Consider the following 7,062-nt stretch of genomic DNA (forward strand, 5'->3'; position numbering starts at 1 on the left):
TCGCTCACTGGCTGAGCGCAGTCACAAAAAAAAAAAAGAAAAAAAGAAAACGCTTGAGTGTCTACTGTGTGCCAGGTACTTTGTTAGGCCCCAGAAACAGAGATGCAAGGATGTAGGAGGAACGTTCCCTGTTTTCGAAGAGCTTACTGTGAGGGCCGGCCCGTGGATCACTTGGGAGAGTGTGGTGCTGATAACAGCAAGGCCACGGGTTCGGAGTCCTATATAGGGATGGCCAGTTAGTTCACTTGGGAGAGCGCGGTGCTGACAACACCAAGGCAAGGGTTACGATCCCCTTACTGGTCATCTTTAAAAAAAAAACAACTCACTGTGCAAAGGAGGAGACAGGCAAATAGAGTCAGTGTGATAAGTACAAAATAGCAGTTGAATCTAGCCCAAAAAACCTTTTAAAAAAACACAAATAAAAAACAACAAAAAAACAAACCCCAAACCCCCAAAATGGAGCCTCGGTGATCTGTGAGATAATGCCAAGTGTTCTAATATTTGTGTAATTGGAGTTCCAGATAAGGGTCAGAGACAGTGACAGAAAAATCATTTGAAGTAATACAACTGAAAATATTTTCATATTTGATGAAAATTATAAACTCACAGATTTAAGAAGCTCCATGAGCCGTAAGTAGGGTAAATGCACACACCCACAAAACCACTGCAAAAGACATCATCATCAAATTGTTGAAAACCAATGATAAAAAGAAAATATTAAAAGCAGCCAGAGAAAAAAGGCACATTACTTGCAGAGGAAAAAAAGGCAAAAATTCAGTAAATTTCTAATCAGAAACTATGCAAGTCAGAAGACAATAAAAGTAATTTTTAAAGTGCTGAAAGAAAACAAAATTGTCACATAGAATCCTATATTTAGAGAAAATATCTTCCAAAAGTGGAGGCTAAAGAAAACAAAAGCTGAGAGAATGTCACCAGCAGAACTGCACTACAAGAAATTTTAAAGCAGCTTCTTCACCATAAGAAAAACAATACCACATGGAAACTTGGATTTATGCTAAGGAATGAAGAGTATCAGAAATGGTAAATACATAAGTAGATATAAAAGCCTTTCCCCCCTCACTCAAAAAGAATTTTAAAAAGGTATTTGACTTTTAAGCAAAAATAATAACACTATATTATGGGATTCATAACACGTATAGAAGTAAAATGTTTGACAATAGCTCAAATGATGGAAAGAAAAACTAGAATTTTATTGTATAGAAAGAACTTACATTATACATGAAGTGTTATACTATTATTTGAAGGTGAATTATGATAAGTTAGAAATACATATTTTAAACCTTAGAACAGCCATCAAAAAAAAAAAAAAAAAAAACAGATAAAGCTAACCGGTCAATAGTACAGCTAAAATAAAACTAAAAAACCAAAGTAACAAAACAAAACAAAAAAACTTGAATGAAGAAACAGAATTACAGGAGACATGTGTGTCACTAATAACCATGGAGCTGACATATCAGGTCTGGACATTCCACCTCCTGACTTCTTTTAAGTGAGACAAAAACAAACTATCTTGTTTAAAGGCATTGCTATTTTGTGTTCTGTGTTATGTACAGCTGAACCTAATAACAGCCACAAGCCCATAGTAGTTTCATGAAATAGAGTATGTTTCTCAGAATCAGATAGACCCACACATTGCCCGGGAATTTGGCCACACTGCCAAAAACTTCAACATAATTCTGGGGTTCATATATTTGTCACTAAAATTCCAGGGGTAGTTCATCTTTTGTATGATCATCATTTGCTATTAGTTCAATCAGTTTTTCTTGAAGGATAAAATAAATGTAAGGTGCTTATTAGCACAGTTCCTGGAATATAGTAAATGCTCAGTCAATATGGAGTACTTTGAAACTGAGCCACAATAATTAGATGATGCACCAGAATTTACACATATGCTGGGTTTTGTACTCAGAGTCAGGTGTAGAAAGTCAAAGTGACATTCAAAGGGATATGTCAAAACATCCCTTTTTGAAATTGTGACGTTACCTCCATCATACAGTTCTGTATAGGTCTTCAAAATCTGCTATCCTTTGAATTTAGAACAGTTCAGTCACAGAAAATGACTACAACTACATTTCCTTGACCACAGCAGCTTTCTTTTTCTTGCTTATCTACAGTTTCAAATTTTGTATATTCAGCTATATAGTCATTTTAGCAAAAAATGTGAATTCTGGGGGACTAAGTTAGGGCTTTTTTTTTTTTTTTTTTTTTTTGTGACCAGCTGCACCGCACTCAGACAGTGAGCGTACCGGCCATCCCTATAGAGGACCCGAACCCGCGGCGGGAGCGCTGCTGCGCTCCCAGCACCGCACTCTCCCGAGTGTGCCACGGGGTCGGCCCAGGGCTTTTTAATCTCTTAAATCCCAAAAGTTTTTGATCTGGGGCAGTTGCTCAGTAAATTTCAACAAGTTTCCTGCACCATCTGACTATATCAAAAGCAACTAAAACTGTTTTTACTATTCCCCAAACAAACATGAAAACAGTGTTTAGAATATGAACATAAGGAACAATCACAATATTGATACCTTTCTCTAAAACAATACATATAATTTGCTGGTAAATGATGCAGAGGAAATTGGACACACCAATCTTTTCTTATAACTTGAAAAACTGTTGCAGACTTGTTTTTGTCCTTTCATTGCAAATGTTTCTTCTGCTGCACATGAACATGTCTTTTCATGTTAAGTCCAAATTTCTCATAGTTTATAATGATAAATAATTATATCCTATTGGTTCATGTGTGCTAACAGGTTTTTTTTCCCTAAAAATTCCAGGTGGATATCCCTTTGGGACCAGGAAGATCCTAGACTGCATATGGGACTCTCACCAAGGTTCTTGCATTTGAGAGTGATAAAGTTATATGTATGGGTGTGTGTGTGTGTCCATTTTAATATTCAGATTATAAATACGTTATCTCTCAGAACTACTACCTTCCAACATTCCTCCCCCCAATAAAATTATTCTCCCCTAATTTCCTCAAAGTCTCCAAATAGCTCATAGTCAACATGAAACATGTTCCTGTTTTAAACCTGTGAATGGCACACAATTTGAAGGCCTGGGCTTTCACTCAAAAGATCTGTATGCCCCAAATGCTGGCTCTGACATTTTAGATATATTTGGAAAATGTCAAAGACAAGCTAGTTAAGATTTTAATGTTTCAATGAGTACGTTTGTACACCAAAGAATGCAATCCATGTATTCTCAGTGCAACCAACATGTACACAAGCAGTTATTTTGGAACTCTAAAAAATACTGCGAATTAAGAGAAGTGGAACCCCACGAAGAGAAGATTTAAATTGTGTTTCCATCCCTGAAAGTGATTTATTTGTTTATGAACTAATTACTTAAGTTTTTGTATCTCAAATTTCATGCATTAATTCTTTTATCAAATACTTATTGAACATATACTATGGTGCCAGTCTATGGATACAAAGATTAAACAATCATGGTCCCAAACCTCAAAAAGCTTATAATCAAGTGAATAGATAAGTACAATAAAATTTTATAGGTACTTTTCTAGAAATATGTTTAGGGAATAGTGGAATGTAGAAAAGAGAATTATCAATTTTACACAAGAAATGCAGTCAGAAAAACATTTCAAAGAAGGGGTGGCAGTTGAGCTGAACCCTGAAAAATGAGTAGACACTCACCAGGTGAATAAGGACATTTCAGCAGATCTTGCAATGTCAGAAAAGACAAGGAAGAATGAAATAGCTGGGCCCGTTTGGAGAACTGCACGCAGTTCAGTATGACCAGATCATAGGGTGTGATGTGGATAATGAGGTCAGAGAAATTTTCTGAGACCAGATAATAGAAGTCCTTGTATGCCATGCCATGCCATGCCAAGGAGTTTATCAATGAGGAACTGTTGAAAGATTTTAAACAGAGGAGAGATATAAAATCATACTTATGTTTGAGCAGAGTGACTAGCTAAGACAATATGCAATGATTCAGGTGAGAGATGAGGGACAAACCACATAGTTGTGGAGAATCAAAAGAAGGGGATGCTTAAGAGATAGAATGAACAGGACCTGTTTGCCAATTGGATGTGGGAGGTGAGGGAAAGAGAAGGGAAGGATAATTTGGAGGTTTCTGGGCATGTAACTAGGCATTATATATTGGAGTGTCTCAGTTATGTAGTCAATACTAGAAGAGAAGCAACTTTGTGAAGAAGGATAATGAATTTCATTTTGAACAGTTGAGCTTGAAGTGAGCATGGGGCATCCAGTTAACGATATCTTGTAGGCCTGAGATATTTAGGAGTCATCTGATTACTGAACCCAAGAGCATGAGTAATATCACACAGGGAGAGTGTGTAGAATAATAATGATGACAGTAGTTGACATCTATTGCATTATTAAGCCCTTACTTATGCAAAGCATCCTGCTACATGTTATCTCATTTAATCCTAGCCATGATTCTATGAGATAAGTACTGTGATGGTTAATTTTATGTCAACTTGACTGGGCCAGGAGTGCCCAGATATTTGGTCAAACATTCTGGGTGTGTCTGTGAAGGTATTTTTGGATGAGATTAACATTTGAATGGGTAACCCAAGTAAAGAAGGTTGCCTTCCCTAATGTGATTGGCCCTCATCCAATCAGATGAAGTTCTGAATAGAATGAAAAGGCTGACTCTTACGTGAGAATGGGGGAATTTCTTCCTGCCTGTGGAGCTGGGACATTGGTTTTTTCATGCCCTCAGAATCAAACTAAAATGTCTGCTTTTCCTGGGTCCTTAGCCTGCCAGCTTTTGAACTAGAACTCCACCATTGGCTCTCCTGGGTATTTTTCCAAAGCAGTATCTTTTGGGGTATTTCAATATTTACAGTGAAAGGAAATAAGACTTTAAAAAATATTATTGCATTAAATACTTTTATTTTCCTACTTAAGATTTAAAAAAATCTATATAATAAAAGATAGAGAGATAATTTTAAAAATTAGATCTGGGTCGAACTAATAAGTTATGTGCTGTGGAAAAACCAATGCTTTATGTATTAAGGGTTATTATTAAGTAATTATGATTCTAGATCTTTGGGGTATCCTATTGTTAATAACCGATTATAATGGGTACATTATTGAGGAATATATATGTCTGTAAGGTTGTATTCAGTCCAGTTTTTCAGATTAGCTTTCATGGGAAAAGGATGATACCTATGATTGATATATATGTCTGTATGTGTTTGTGTGTATATATATATATATATATATGTAAGAAATGGATCCTTTTTGAAAAACAAAATATTTTTGTGAAAATACAGATAGTAGATGAGTGTGCTTTTAAATAAATTAAGATATCTTCTAAATCTAAGAGTCGCTGAAATAAAATCAATAGACGTGACGATATTTTTGATTAAGTCTCCTTTGCTTTTCTCCACCACCTCTTTCCTGATTTCCATTGAACTGTTCAGGTTTTCCTTTTTTACCCCTTTCATCCTTTTGATAATGTGGTTCTCAATTAGTGGCATCACCAATCTTCTAGTAACTGGGGGCACTGTTATTGCCATTTCATAGGTAGGGGCCAGGATTATTTCATTAAGAAGAATTGTCTCACTCAAAATGCCAATTGCATTGAATGGTTTGGTGGTTATACATTCCACATCCACTGTTTGAGTGACTACCCTTGGACTTTTAACAGGTACTACTTACTTTAACAAAGTTTAAAGTTAATCAGCATTTTTAAATAACTCCTTAAAACAATACGAGGAATTCAGAAAGATTCTGATCACACCCTGCCTATTCCACCTTCCATATTACTGTTGTATTTAGTTCTATGTTGTTTTTAACTCCCTAAAAGTCATTTGTCATCATTTTACAGTTTTTTTGTTTTTACAGTCAATGCTTATTTGTACTTATGTGTCCACATCCTCTCTAACCTTTATTATTTTCTGTTGCTTTCATTTTAGCTCTTCTAGGGAGTGTGTAATATCTCATTGCAGTTTTAATTTACATTTTCATGATGATTAATGAAACTGAGCAACTTTTAATAAAAATATTGGCCATTTGGAAATCCTTTCTTTGAAAAGTCTATGTTAAAATCGTGCCCTTTAAGAAAATTCTATTGTCTTTTTTCTTATTGATTTGTAGGAGTTCTTTATGTATTCTAGTCACAAGTCTTTATTACGTATATAAAATAAATATTATATAAATACACATACATATAATATTTTCTCCTACCTGGACTAGTTTTTATGTTTCTCAACTTGGCATTCTTTTACCACAAAGGTAGTATAGATTCAGACCCTACACTCACCAATTATGTAACTTTGGGTTTAGATTTCTCCTAGAATTTTTTCTTTACCCAGAGCTCAGGGCAGACAACAAACAGGTTGCCACTTGTTCAGGCTGACAGACAAAACTTTTCTAGCTCCTTTTCACTGACTGCGCAGCTATTTGAAAGTCCTGCGGTTAGCAGAAGTCCTAGGGTGCAAGGGCACATCTCCTTTCTCTATGTAGGCATTAAAACCCTGGCCCCCAGCCCCTAAGGCCTGTGTAAGGCCTATATTAAGGTCTCTGGCTTTGAGTCCCACCCAACCTCCAAAATAGTTTTTTTCTGGCAACGGGGATTTCTACTTCTCTTTCTCTCAATCTCAGTTGTGGACTTCATTGTTGTTTTTGTTGTTATATTTACCCAGCATTTCTATGTACGTGTATCAGAAAAGGTGGCTCCGGGTAACTCAGTGTGCCATGATGGAGGGACCTATTTCTCATTCCTTTTAGAAAACTATTCCAGACACCTTTGCCATGACTACCTGTATAACTCTTTTTCTAAAACATTTTACCCATACTTTAAGAGCACATGTGACCTTCGAAAATGTTACTTCATTAGTGTTTAAGTAAAAATGAAATATCAGTTTCCATCTCTGGAGTGGTAGTATGACATTGTTAGGGAATACTGGGGAGCCAGGACAGGGTTGGAGAGGATTTAGGGCCACAATCATATTTAAATTGGGTAAATTAACGGAATGTAAACTCAGGATACTCAGTTTAATCCTCCCTATTTCATCCCTCCAGCTAGGTGGATGCTCCCATAACCCAATCCTTC

The sequence above is a fragment of the Cynocephalus volans genome, chromosome 14 (genome assembly GCF_027409185.1).
Source record: "Cynocephalus volans isolate mCynVol1 chromosome 14, mCynVol1.pri, whole genome shotgun sequence".
NCBI lineage: Eukaryota > Metazoa > Chordata > Mammalia > Dermoptera > Cynocephalidae > Cynocephalus > Cynocephalus volans.